Genomic DNA, 14,522 nt, shown 5'->3' with positions numbered 1-14,522 from the left:
AGATATATATAGATATAGATATAGATATAGATATAGATATAGATATATACTGTGTCTGAGGCCATCTGGATGTCTTTTTTGGAAAAGTGTCTTTTCATGTCTTCTGCCAATTTCTTGACTGGATTTCTTTGTTTATTAGGTGTTGAATTTGATAAGTTCTTCATAGATTTTGGCTATTAACACTTTATCAGATATGTCATTTGCAAATATCTTCTCCCACTAAAAAGTTTGCCTTTAGTTTTGTTGTTTCCTTTGCTGTGCAGAAGCTTTTTATTTGATGAAGTTCCATAGTTCATATTTGATTTTGTTTCCTTTTCCTCTGGAGGTGTGTCTAGTAAGAAGTTGCTCTGGCCAAGGCCAAAGAGGTTGGTACCTGTGTTTTCCTCTAGGAGTTTGATGGCTTCCTGTCTCACATTTAAGTCTTTCATCCATTTTGAATTTATTTTTGTGTATGGTGTAAGAAAGTGGCCTAGTTTCATTATCCTAACTGTTGCTGTCCAGGTTTCCCAAAACCATTTGTTGAAGAGACTTTTTTCCAATGGATATTCTTTCCTGCTTTGCTGAAGATTAGTTGACCAGATAGTTGTCTATCCATTTCTAGGTTCTCTATTCTGTTCCATTGATCTATGTGTCTGTTTCTGTGCCAGTACCATACTGTCTTGAGGACTGCAAGTTTGTAATATAACTTGAAGTCTGGAATTGTGATTCCTCCAGCTTTGCTTTTCTTTTTTCTAGATTGCTTTGGCTATTTGGGGTCTTTTCTGGTTCCACACAAATTTGAGGATTGTTTGTCGTAGCTCTGTGAAACTGCTGTTGGTATTTTGATAGGGATTGTACTAAATATGTAGATTTCTTTGGGTAGTATAGACATTTTAGCAATATCTGTTCTTCTGATCCGTGAGCATGGAATGTTTTCCCATTTCTTTGTGTCCTGTTCAATTTCTTTCATCAGTGCCCTATAGTTTTCAGAGTAAAAATCTTTTACCACTTTGGTTAGGTTTATTCTAGGTATCTTATGGTGTTTGGTGCATTTGTAATAAAATAAATTCATTCATTTCTCTTTCTACTGCTTCATTATTGGTGTATAGAAATGAAACAGATTTCTGTATGTTGATATCCTGTGACTTCACTAAATTTGTGTATCAGTTGTAGCAATATTTTGGTGGAGTCAGGTTTTCTGCAAATAGTGAAATTTGATATCTTCCTTGCCAATTTTGATTGATTTATTGAATTTTGTTGTCTGATTGCTGAGGTTAGGGCTTCCAGTACTATGTTAAATAGCAGTGGTGATATTGGGCCACTGTTGTGGCTGACCATACAGGAAAAGATCTCATTTTTTCCCTATTGAGGATGATATTAGCTGTGGGCCTTTTGCATATGGCCTTTATGATATATAGGTTTATTCCCTCTATCCTTACTTTGTTGAGGGTTTTTTTAATCAAGAATGGATTCTGTACTTTGTCAAATGCTTTTTCTGCATGTATTGAGAGAATTACATGGTTCTTATCCTCTCTTTTATTTATGCAGTATATCACATAGATTTGTGATCCCTGAAGTCCAGGAATAAATCACACGTGATCATGGTGCATAATTATTTTTATGTACTATTTGATTCAATTTTCTAATATCTTGTTGACAATTTTGCATTCAGGCTCATCAGGGATATTGGCCTGTAATTCTCCTTTCTTAATAGGGTCTGTCTGATTTTGGAATCAAGGTAATGTTGGCCTCATATATTGAACTTGGAATTTTTTCATTTCTATTTTCTGGGACAGTTGAGAAGAATAGGTATTAACTCTTTTTTAAATGTCATGTACAATTACCCTGGGAAGCTGCCTGGTCCTGGGCTTCTGTTTTTTGGGACACCTTTTTTCATTAAATATAATTTATTGTCAAATTGGTTTCCATACAACACCCAGTTGGGACACTTTTGATTAGGGATTCAATTTCATTGCTGGTTAGGGGTCTGTTCAAATTTTCTATGTCTTCTTGTTTCAGTTTTGGTAATTTATATGTTTCTAGGAATTTATCCACTTCTTCCAGATTGCCCAATTTGTTGAAATATAATTTTTTGATTATATTATCTTATAATTGTATTTCTGTGGTGTTGATTGTCAACTGTCCTCTCTTGTTCTTGATTTTATTCATTTGCATCCTTTCTCTTCTCTTTTTAATAAGTCTGGCTTAGGATTTATCAATTGTATACATCTTTGAAAGAATCAGCTCCTAGTTTCATAGATCTGTTCTATTGTTTTTTTTTTCTATATCACTTATTTCTGCTCTAATCTTTATTGTTTTCATTCTTCTGCTGGCTTTAGGCTTTATTTGATGTTCCTTTTCCAGCTCTTTTAGGTGTAATGTTAGGTTATGTATTTCAGCACTTTTCATGGTTTTTGAGGTACACTTATATTGCTATATACTTTCCTCTTAGGGCTGCTTTTGCTGCATCCCAAAGGTTTTGGACCATATTTTTTCCATTTTCATTTACTTCAGTGTATTTCTTTATTCTTTAATATCCTATTTAACCCGTTCATTCTTTAGTAGGATGTTCTGTAACCTCCATGTATTTGTGATCTTTCCAAATATTTTCTTGTGGTTGACTTCACGTTTCATAGCATTATGGTTGGAAAAGGTGCATAGTAAGATTTCAATCTTTTTGTAATTGTTGAGGTCTCATTTGTGATCCAATATGTGATCTATTTTGGAGAATGTTCCATGTGCCCTCAAAAAGAACGTGTATTCTGCTGCCTTAGGATGAAACGTTCTGAGTATATCTGCTATGTTTCTCGGGTCCAGTGTGTCATTCAAAGTCATTGTTTCCTTGTTGATTTTCTGCTTAGATGATTTGCCCATTGTTGCAAGTGGGGTGTTAACATTACTACTATTATTGTATTGTTATAAATGAATTTCTTTATGTTTGTGCTTAATTGATTTATATATTTGGGTGCTTTCAAGTTGGAGTCATGAATATTTACAATTCCTAGATCTTGTTGGATAGATGCCTTTATTATGATATTGTGACCTCTTCATATCTTGTTACAGTCTTTGGTTTAAAATCTCTGTCTAATATGAATATGCCTACTCCAGCTTTCTTTGGTTGTTCAGTAGCATGATAAATGGTTCTCCATCCCCTCTCTGTCAATTTGCAAGTGTCTTTAGGTCTACAATGAGTCTCTTGTAGGCAACATATAGATGGATCTTATTTGTTTGTTTGTTTTGATTGGAGAATTTAGTCCACTTGCATTCATTGTGATTATTGATAGATATGAATTTAGTGCCATTCTATTACCAGGTAGGTCATTGTTTCTGGAGATTCTCTCTGTTCCTTTCTCGTCTTTGTTGTTTTTGGTCTTCCCACTCAAAGAGTCTCCTTTAGTATTTCTTGCAAAACTAGGTTGATGGTCACAAACTCCTTTAGTTTTTGTTTGCTGGAAACCTCTTTATCTCCACTTCCATTCTGAATGACAACCTTTCTGGATAAAGTATTATTGGATGTGTATTTTTCCTATTCAGTACATTGAATATATCCTGAAATTCCTTCTAGGCCTGCCAAGTTTCTGTGGACAGGTCTGCTGCTAACTTTGTCTTCCTTCATAAGTTAGATATTTCTTTTCCCTTGCTGCTTTCAGGATTTTTTCCCTTATCTCTGTATTTTTCAAGTTTAACTACAATGTCTTGGTGTTGGCCTGCTTTTGATAATTTTGATGGGAGTTCTGTTTGATTTCTGGATTAGGATGGCTGCTTTTGTCCCCAGATTAGGGAAACTTTCAGGTATAATTTAGTCAAATAAACCTCTGCCCCTTTTCCCCTCTCTTCTTCTGGAACTCCTATGATATGAGTGTTATTATACTTTATGTAGACACTGAGTTCCATAAGTTTACATTCATGTCCAAATATTTTTTCTTCCCCTCTTCTTTTCAGCTTCTTTATTTTTCACAATTTTATCTTATATATCACTTATTCATTTATTTTCATTGTTCTATCTTTGTGGTTACTATATGAAGTCAGTTTTGCATCTCAGTTGCATCATTATTTTTTTATTTTGGCCTTACTAGTTTTTAGGTATTTTATGTCTGCAATATGTGACTCCCTGCTGTCTTCTAGGCTTTTCTAAAGCCCACTTAGTATCCTTATGATTATTGTTTTAAATTCTGGATCAGGCATATTACTTATATCTGTTTTGATTAAGTCCCTGGCCATGAGCTTTTTATGTTCTTTCTTTTGGGAAGAATTCCTCCATCTTAGCATTTTGTTTAGGTTTCTGTCTTCTCTGTGTTTGGAAAACCTGTTATGTTTCCTGGTCTTGAGAGTAATGGCTTTATGAAGAAGAGGTCATATACTGTCCAGGGCCTGGCACTTCAAGAAGTGTTTCTATGTGTGCTATGTGCACTCTGCTATTGTGTTTTGACTACTCTTTCCCTCAGATCAGTCCCCTGCAGTGTTTCTTCTTGTCTGCAGTGGGAAGTGTTTGGACCTTGTCTCATGTGTGGGGGGTCTCAAATAGGTGTCCTCTGGTCTTCTTGTTAAGATAGGTCTGATCCTATTTCCACTAGAGCTGAAGCTTTTCAGCACTCTATATTCAGTAGTCTGTTCATCTTCTCTGGATCTCAGGCACACTTGCCTTAGTATATAGAAGCACTACAGAGTCCAGGGGGTTGGGGCTAAGTGTAAGCAGCTCAAACCTCCACTGTGGGTGATGTGCTGCTCACTGAAGTCCATCCATGCTGATGGACAAGGGAGAAAAATGGCACCAGCCCACTCCCTTGCTCCCAGAGAAGAAAGCTCACATCCACCACTGTCCAGGAAGCTCTCACAGAAGAGTGATCAGTCTCCCCTCATGCGTCCCTGCCTTCACCATGTGTCTGGGTTCTCTGCCCACCCAGCATCAGAGTCCATCTGTGTTTTATCTCAGTCATGCTGACTGAGTTTCAAGACTTCAAATTTTAGGGACCCAGCATGGCACTGACCCAGGCTGATTCCCTTGGGGAGGGTCTTACCCTGCTGGAGTTAGTGCAGGTTTGTCCCAGAGGGTAGTCACACAAACACACAGGAATCTGAGGTTAGAATAAGTACAGCAAAAAACTGGCATCCAGGTTAGCTGCCCTCAGAAGGTGTCTCTGTCCCTATGCAAATGAATGGGCAGTAAAATGCCACTCACTCTTTTGTCCCCAGAGAGCAGTGCCACCTCTCCCAAATGCATGCCAATAAGAGGAATTGTCTCTCTCAGTACGACTCAGGGGGTCCTCAGACAATACTGTCTGTTCCTGGGCTTCTGCTTTCCTTCTCCACAAGAACACCACTATGCCCCCCAGTGTCCACACTGGCTGTGGAGGGGACTTCTAAAACTTCAGTCTTTGAACTCCAGTGGTTGTAAAAATTTACTGAAATCAGTCCCTCTCATTTTCCCAGTCGATGGATTGGGGCAAGTGTTTTTCTTGTGCAATCCCCTGTGCACTGCTCTCTCTCTCTCCTCTCTCTGTGATCAGGGCTCCCCCTTCCACCTCTGTAGCACTTGCAATTATTTCCTCCCCCAAATCATATCTTGGTACCTCCTACCTTCCATGATGTGACCTCTTATTCCCTCTAGTTGTATAGTTTGTTCTCTCAGTCCTCAGATCGATTTCTTGGATGTTCACAATTATTAGATATTTATCTATCTGTGTTTGAGTGATGAGGCAAGTATATGGTCCCCTTACTACTCCACCATATTAAACTATATCCCCTCCTTCCTGATGGTTTGAAGAAGCAAACCACCATGATTTTTACAGTTGCAAAAAAATAATAATTCTGTTAACTCTCACATGAGTTTAGAAGAGATTGCTGAGCCTCAGATGATACTTCAAACAACTTTATTGCAGCTTTATGAGACCCTGAGCATAGCACCCAGTTAAGGTATGCCCAGATTTCTGACCTGTGGAAACTGTAAGAAAATAAATGTAGGTTTCTTTACCCTACTTAATTTGTGCCATTTTTTATACAGAAACAGAAAACCAACACAAAGTTCTATAGTTATAAGCCTACCTTCCACAAGATTGTAAATGTGGAGTTTGCATTTAGAATGGGTAGTATCTTATTCATATTTTATTCCTGGCATTTAGTATCATTGTGATACATATTATGTTCTCAGTAAATGTTCACTAAAGGAATATTTATTCTTATATGCTAAGTTAAGTAATTTAAAGCTGAAGTTTACATATGTTCTGATCTATTTAACCTCTCTGATACAGAAACTTTAGGATGTTAATAAACTGTATGCACCTATTAATCTACAACTATTATTTAGAAACAGTATGTGGGTTGTGTTAAGCATGTCAGACTAAGATTTAGGAGACTTATATTTTTGTCCCAGATTTGCAATAAATAGCTATGTAACCAAGGAAATGACTATATGATTTCTCCAGTTGTGTCACTTCTTTGGGCCTCAGCTTCCTCATTCATAACAGAAAAAGGATAGACTGAGACAGCTCAAACTCCCTATCAATTGATGATTCTAAGTATCTTAAACTCTCTAAGGTTCAGGTTTCTCAGTTAAACAAAAAAAAAAGTTCAGATAAACTGCTCTACCCTCCATCAGTTGTTGTGAGTTTGAAATCAAGTTAAATAATGAATATGAAAATGCTACAAAAAACAAGTATTGTAATGTCAATCTTACAATTCCAGGAACATTATTCATGAGATGAAAGAAAGGTGAAGATAATATTTTATAAAGCCATTATTTTTAAACATACATACATACATATGTACATACATACATACATACGTATGTACATACACACACGTACATACATATATTAATATATATATACATATAGTGAAAGAAAAATGCCAAGTGTAATGCCAAGGAAATTTCCAATATCTAATTGGTTATTTTAATCAATTCATTAATTGGGCAACATTGCAACTAGCAAGTAGAAGAAAGCTCCAAAGGATTATAAAAAAGGAAAGGTTTTTAATTGTAGAGAGGGAGTGGTAAAAAGGAAACTATTAGCAAAAAAATCCATTGTTTTAGGCAAGGCTACCCTCCTAAGAGAAACAGAAGTGGCCTATCAGTAAATTTCCTAGTGCTAACCAGGAAATTCCTGTGTTGTTATGTTAAAGATTATATTTCTGGGGGGTTGAAACTGAAGTTAGGTTGGGTATTAAGTCTTAGTTTAGTGGCTTGGGGCCTTAGCCTAAATGAAGCCATTTGGGGCCTATGGTTTTATTTCTTTATTTTTAATATGAAATTTATTGTCAAATTGGTTTCCATACAACACCCAGTGCTCATCCCAAAAGGTGCCCTCCTCAATACCCATCACCCACCCTCTCCTCCCTCCCACCCCCGTCAACCCTTAGTTTGTTTTCAGTTTTTAAGAGTCTCTTATGCTTTGGCTGTCTCCCTCTCTAACCTATTTTTTTCTTCCCCTCCCCCACAGATTTCTGTTAAGTTTCTCAGGATCCACATAAGAGTGAAAACATATGATATCTGTCTTTCTCTGTATGATTTATTTTACTTAGCATAACACTCTCCAGTTCCATCCACATTGCTACAAAGGGCCATATTTCATTCTTTCTCATTGCCACCTAGTATTCCATTGTGTATATAAACCACAATTTCTTTATCCATTCGTCAGTTGATGGACATTTAGGCTCTTTCTATAATTTGGCTATTGTTGAGAGTGCTGCTATAAACATTGGGGTCCAAAGTGCCCTATATATCAGCACTCCTGTATCCCTTGGGTAAATTCCTAGCAGTGCTATTGCTGGGTCATAGTGTAGGTCTATTTTTAATTTTTTGAGGAACCTCCACACTGTTTTCCAGAGAGGCTGCACCAGTTTGCATTCACATCAACAGTGCAAGAGGGTTCCTGTCTCTCCACATCCTCGCCAGCATCTATAGTCTCCTGATTTGTTCATTTTAGCCACTCTGGCTGGTTTGAAGTGATATCTGAGTGTGGTTTTGATTTGTATTTCCCTGATGAGGAGCGACGTTGAGCATCTTTTCATGTCCTGTTGGCCATCCAGATGTCTTCTTTAGAGAAGTGTCTATTCATGTTTTCTGCCCATTTCTTCACTGGATTATTTGTTGTTCGGGTGTGGAGTTTGGTGAGCTCTTTATGGATTTTGGATACTAGCCCTTTGTCCAATATGTCATTTGCAATTATCTTTTCCCATTCCGTTGCTTGCCTTTAAGTTTTGTTGATTGTTGCCTTTGCTGTGCAGAAGCTTTTTATCTTGATGAGGTCCCAATAGTTCATTTTTGCTTTTAATTCCCTTGTCTTTGGGGATGTGTCAAGTAAGAAACTGCTGAGGTCTGAGAGGTTTTTTTCCTGCTACATCCTTTAGGGTTTTGATGTTTTCTGGTCTTACATTCAGGTCCTTTAGCTGTTTTGAGTTCGTTTTTGTGAATGGTGTGAGAAAGTGGTCTAGTTTCATTCTTCTGCATGTTTCTGTCCAGTTCTCCCAGCACCATTTGTTTAAGAGACTGTCTTTTTTCCATTGGATATTCTTTCCTGCTTTGTCAAAGATTAGTTGGCCATACTTTTGTGGGACTAGTTCTGGGGTTTCTATTCTATTCCATTGATATATGTGTCTGTTTTTGTGCCAATACCATGCTGTCTTGATGATTACAGCTTTGTAGTAGAGGCTAAAGTCTGGGATTGTGGTGCCTCCCACTGTGGTCTTCGTCTTCAAAATTATTTTGGCCTTTTGTGGTTCCATACAAATTTTAGGATTGCTTGTTCTAGCTTCGAGAAGAATGCTGGTGCCATTTTGTTTGGGATTGCATTGAATGTGTAGATAGCTTTGGGTAGTATTGACATTTTGACAATATTTATTCTTCCATTCCATGTGCACGGCATGTTTTTCCATTTCTTTCTATCTTCTTCAATTTCCTTCATAAGATTACTATAGTTTTCAACATACAGATCTTTTACATCATTGATTGGGTTTATTCCTAGGTGTTTTATGCGTCTTGGTGCAATTGTGAATGGGATCCGTTTCTTTATTAGTCTTTCTGTAACTTCCTTATTAGTGTATAAGAATGCAACTGATTTCTGTACATTGATTGTGTATCCTGCAACTTTACTGAATTCATGTATCAGTTCTACCAGACTTTTGGTGGAGTTTATCGGATTTTCCATGTGTAATATCATGTCATCTGCAAAAAGCGAAAGCTTAACTTCATGTTTGCCAATTTTGTTGCCTTTGATTTCCTTTTCCTTTTGTTGTCTGATGGCTGATGCTAGAACTTTCTTTTTTTTTATATATATATGAAATTTATTGACAAATTGGTTTCCATACAACACCCAGTGCTCATCCCAAAAGGTGCCCTCCTCAATACCCATCACCCACCCTCCCCTCCCTCCCACCCCCCATCAACCCTCAGTTTGTTCTCAGTTTTTAACAGTCTCTTATGCTTTGGCTCTCTCCCACTCTAACGTCCTTTTTTTTTTTTTTTCCTTCCCCTCCCCCATGGGTTCCTGTTAAGTTTCTCAGGATCCACATAAGAGTGAAACCATATAGTATCTGTCTTTCTCTGTATGGCTTATTTCACTTAGCATCACACTCTCCAGTTCCATCCACGTTGCTACAAAAGGCCATATTTCATTTTTTCTCATTGCCACATAGTATTCCATTGTGTATATAAACCACAATTTCTTTATCCATTCATCAACACTATGTTAAACAACGGTGAGAGTGGACATCCGTGTCATTGTCCTGATCTCAGGCAGAAAGCTCTCAGTTTTTCCCCATTGAGGATGATGTTAACTGTGGGCTTTACATAAATGGCTTTTATGATGTTTAAGTATGTTCCTTCGATCCCGACTTTCTCAAGGGTTTTTATTAAGAAACGGTGCTGGATTTTGTCAAAGGCCTTTTCTGCATCGATTGACAGGATCATATGGTTCTTATCTTTTCTTTTATTAATGGGATGTATCACGTTGATTGATTTGCGAATGTTGAACCAGCCCTGCATCCCAGGAATGAATCTCACTTGATCATGGTGAAGAATTCTTTTTATATCCTGTTGAATTCGATTTGCTAGTATGTTACTGAGAATTTTTGCATCCATATTCATCAGGGATATTGGCCTGTAGTCCTTTTTTTTTTCTGGGTCTCTGTCCGGTTTAGGAATCAAAGTAATGCTGGCTTCATAGAATGAGTCTGGAAGTTTTCCTTCCCTTTCTATTTTTTGGAATAGCTTGAGAAGGATAGGTATTATCTCTGCTTTACACGTCTGGTAGAACTACCCTGGGAAGCCATCTGGTCCTGGATTCTTATTTGTTGGGAGATTTTTGATAAATTATTCAATTATTCGCTGGTTATGGGTCTGTTCAAACTTTCTGTTTCGTCCTGTTTGAGTTTTGGGAGTGTGCAGGTGTTTAGGTATGTTTCCATTTCTTCCAGGTTGTCCAGTTTGTTGGCATATAATTTTTCATAGTGTTCCCTGATAATTGCTTGTATTTCTGAGGGATTGGTTGTAATAATTCCATTTTCATTCATGATTTTATCTATTTGGGTCATCTCCCTTTTCTTTTTGAGAAGCCTGGCTAGAGGTGTATCCATTTTGTTTATTTTTTCAAAAAACCAACTCTTGGTTTCATTGATCTGCTCTACAGTTTTTTTAGATTCTATATTGTTTATTTCTGCTCTGATCTTTATTATTTCTCTTCTTCTGCTGAGTTTAGGGTGTCTTTGCTGTTCTGCTTCTATTTCCTTTAGGTGTGCTGTTAGATTTTGTATTTGGGATTTTTCTTGTTTCCTGAGATAGGCCTGGATTGCAATGTATTTTCCTCTCAAGACTGCCTTTGCTGCATCCCAAAGCTTTTGGATTGCTGTATTTTCACTTTCATTTGTTTCCATATATTTTTTAATTTCTTCTCTAATTGCCTGGTTGACCCATTCATTCTTTAGTAGGGTGTTCTTTAACCTCCATACCTTTGGAGGTTTTCCAGATTTTTTTCTGTGGTTGATTTCAAGCTTCATAGCATTGTGGTCTGAAAGTATGCATGGTATGATTTCAATTATTGTATACTTATGAAGGGCTGTTTTGTGACCCAGTCAGTATGTGATCTCTCTTGGGGAATGTTCCATGTGCACTCGAGAAGAAAGTATATTCTGTTCCTTTGGGATGCAGAGTTATAAATAGATTTGTCAAGTCCATCTGATCCAATGTATCATTCAGGGCCTATGTTTCTTTATTGATCCTGTGTCTAGATGATCTATCCATTGTTGTAAGTGAAGTATTAAAGTCCCCTGCAATTACCACATTTTTATCAATAAGGTTGCTTATGTTTGTGGTTAATTGTTTTATAAATTTGGGGGTTTCCATATTCGGTGCATTGACATTTATAATTGTTAGCTCTTCCTGATGGATGGACCCTGTAATTATTATATAATGCCCTTCTTCATCTCTTGTTACAGCCTTTAATTTAAAGTGTAGTTTGTTCGATATAAGTATGGCTACTCCAGCTTTCTTTTGACTTCCACTAGCATGACAGATAGTTCTCCATCCCCTCACTTTCAATCTGAAGGTGTCCTCAGGTCTAAAATGAGTCTCATGTAGACAGAAAATAGATGGGTCTTGTTTTGTTTTTTTTTTTTATCCATTCTGATACCTTATGTCTTTTGGTTGGAGCATTTAGTCCATTTACATTCAGTGTTATTATAGAAAGATATGGGTTTAGAATCATTGTCCTGTCTGCAGGTTTCATGCTTGTAGTGATGTCTCTGGTACCTTGTCTCACAGGATTCCCCTTAGGATCTTGTAGGGCTGGTTAGTGGCGATGAATTCCTTCATTTTTTGTTTGGGAAGACCTTTATCTCTCCCTCTATTCTAAATGGCAGACTTGCTGGATAAAGGATTCTCAGCTGCATATTTTTTCTGTTCATCACATTGAAGATTTCCTGCCATTACTTTCTTGCCTGCCAAGTTTCAGTAGATAAATCCGTTACTAGTCTTATTGGTCTACTTTTATGTGTTAGAGCATGTTTATCCTTAGCTGCTTTCAGAATTTTCTCTTAATCTTGTCTTTTGCCAGTTTTACTATGACATGTCATGCAGAAGATCGATTCAAGTTTTGTCTGAAGGGAGTTCTCTGTGCCTCTTTCATTTCAATGCCTTTTCCTTCACCAGATCAGGAAAGTTCTCAGCTATGATTTATTTCTTCAAGTACACCTTCAGCACCTTTCCCTCTCTTTTCCTCCTCTGGAATCCCAATTATGAGTATGTTATTATGTTTAATTGTGTCACTTATTTCTCTAATTCTCCCCTCATACTCCTGGATTTTTTTATCTCTCTTTTTCTCAGCTTCCTCTTTTACATCATTTTATCTTCTAATTCACCTATTCTCTCCTCTGCCTCTTCAATCCGAGATGTGGTCGCCTCCATTTTATTTTGCAGCTCATTTATAGCAGTTTTTAGCTCCTCTTGACTCTTTCTTAGTCCCTTGATCTCTGTAGCAGAATCTCTGCTGTCTTCTATACTTTTTTTCAAGCCCAGCGATTAATTTTATGACTATTATTTTAAATTATTTTCCTGTTACATTGCTTAAATCATTTTTGATCAATTAATTAGCTGTCGCTACTTCCTGGAGTTTCTTTTCAGGAGAACTCTTCTGTTTCATCATTTTGGATAGTCCTTGGAGCAGCATGGAACTGCAGGGCTCTTCCTCTGTGCTGTCTGGAATAACTTGTGTTGGTGGGCGAGGCCGCAGTCAGACCTGATGTCTGCCCCCAGCCCACCACTGGGGCCACAGTCAGACTGGTGTTTACCTTATCTTCCCCTCTCCCAGGGGCAGGATTCACTGTAGAGTGGTGTGGCCCCTGTCTGGGCTACTTGCACAGTGCCAGGTTTGTGGTGCTGCTTTGATGGGATCTGGCGTATTAGCTGGGGTGGATCCTCCTCTGTGGGCCTCTCGTTTACACTTGGCTCCAGAGAGTCCATTCTGCTAATCTTCTGGCGGTTTTCTGGGTTATTTAGGCAGATGTGGATGGAATCTAAGTGGTCAGCAGGACGTGGTGAGCCCAGTGTTTCCTTTGCCTCCATCTTCCATTTTATATCTCTCCCCTATGGTTTTATTTTTAAAAATCCCCCCCTTTTATTTTTTTTTATTTATTTATTTTTATTTTTATTTTTTTTATATATATGAAATTTATTGACAAATTGGTTTCCATACAACACCCAGTGCTCATCCCAAAAGGTGCCCTCCTCAATACCCATCACCCACCCTCCCCTCCCTCCCACCCCCCATCAACCCTCAGTTTGTTCTCAGTTTTTAAGAGTCTCTTATGCTTTGGCTCTCTCCCACTCTAACCTCTTTTTTTTTTTCCTTCCCCTCCCCCATGGGTTCCTGTTAAGTTTCTCAGGATCCATGAAAAGATGTTCAGCGTCGCTCCTTATCAGGGGAATACAAATCAAAACCACACTCAGGTATCACTTCACGCCAGTCAGAGTGGCCAAAATGAACAAATCAGGAGACTATAGATGCTGGAGAGGATGTGGAGAAACGGGAACCCTCTTGCACTGTTGGTGGGAATGCAAATTGGTGCAGCCGCTCTGGAAAGCAGTGTGGAGGTTCCTCAGAAAATTAAAAATAGACCTACCCTATGACCCAGCAATAGCACTGCTAGGAATTTATCCAAGGGATACAGGAGTGCTGATGCATAGGGGCACTTGTACCCCAATGTTCATAGCAGCACTCTCAACAATAGCCAAATTATGGAAAGAGCCTAAATGTCCATCAACTGATGAATGGATAAAGAAATTGTGGTATATATACACAATGGAATACTATGTGGCAATGAGAAAAAATGAAATATGGCCTTTTGTAGCAACGTGGATGGAACTGGAAAATCCCCCCCTTTTAAATGAGACTCTCAGCTTAACTGAGAAATGTGATCAAAATCTAAAGCATTAGTGCTACTCTCAATTACTGCTCCATAGTTCTCAAGGCTTTTTTTTTTTAATTTATTTGTGTGGTATTCACGTGTCATGACATTTTTATGCAATCTCTGTAATATTCACAGGTTGAAAATTTTTAAGTCAGTTATCCTCTTTGTTACTTTTTTAATGTTTGGATGTTAGGGACATCATTTGCTTGGTGGGTAGCTGCCGCAAAGATGCACTTAAAAACTTTTTGAGAGAATATATTCCACCAGAGGGATTATTATGATTACTATAAGTAGAATAATTCCCAACACTTGGAGCGCACTTTGAAGCCAATGTCCCCAGACCCAACCAATCAAAATCAAATATATCGAAGAAAGACCCTGCTGAAGGAGTCATTCTTTTAAGCCAAGTGGCTTGTTCAGTGACCTCATGTAATTGTGTGTCCACTTCCCCAAAAGTGTTTATCCAGGTGCAGCAAATGGTGTTGGCTACTGCAAACACTTTCTTGTTTAGCTGAAAGATAATCAAGGGCTATTCAGTTATCAAGAATAACTGGCTACGGTCTAGGAATTATTGTTGGGCAGATGTTGCTTTAGCAGCAGCATTTCAAAAAATTTTAAGAATTAATGTAAATCTCTTTATCATAGCC

General features: G+C 37.8%; 1 long non-coding RNA gene across 1 annotated transcript; it reads left to right on the top strand.

Moving 5' to 3' along the window:
- Positions 1–2,671: 2,671 nt before the first annotated feature.
- LOC115507461 lies at positions 2,672–11,154 on the top strand. The gene is made up of 3 exons (XR_003966658.1): positions 2,672–2,768; positions 10,537–10,540; positions 11,132–11,154. It is a non-coding gene; the product is annotated as an uncharacterized LOC115507461 (long non-coding RNA).
- Positions 11,155–14,522: the final 3,368 nt, after the last annotated feature.

The sequence above is a fragment of the Lynx canadensis genome, chromosome X (assembly GCF_007474595.2).
Source record: "Lynx canadensis isolate LIC74 chromosome X, mLynCan4.pri.v2, whole genome shotgun sequence".
Classification (NCBI taxonomy): domain Eukaryota; kingdom Metazoa; phylum Chordata; class Mammalia; order Carnivora; family Felidae; genus Lynx; species Lynx canadensis.
The sequence above is the reverse complement of the archived record's forward strand: the minus strand, read 5'-3'. Positions and strand labels throughout refer to the sequence as shown.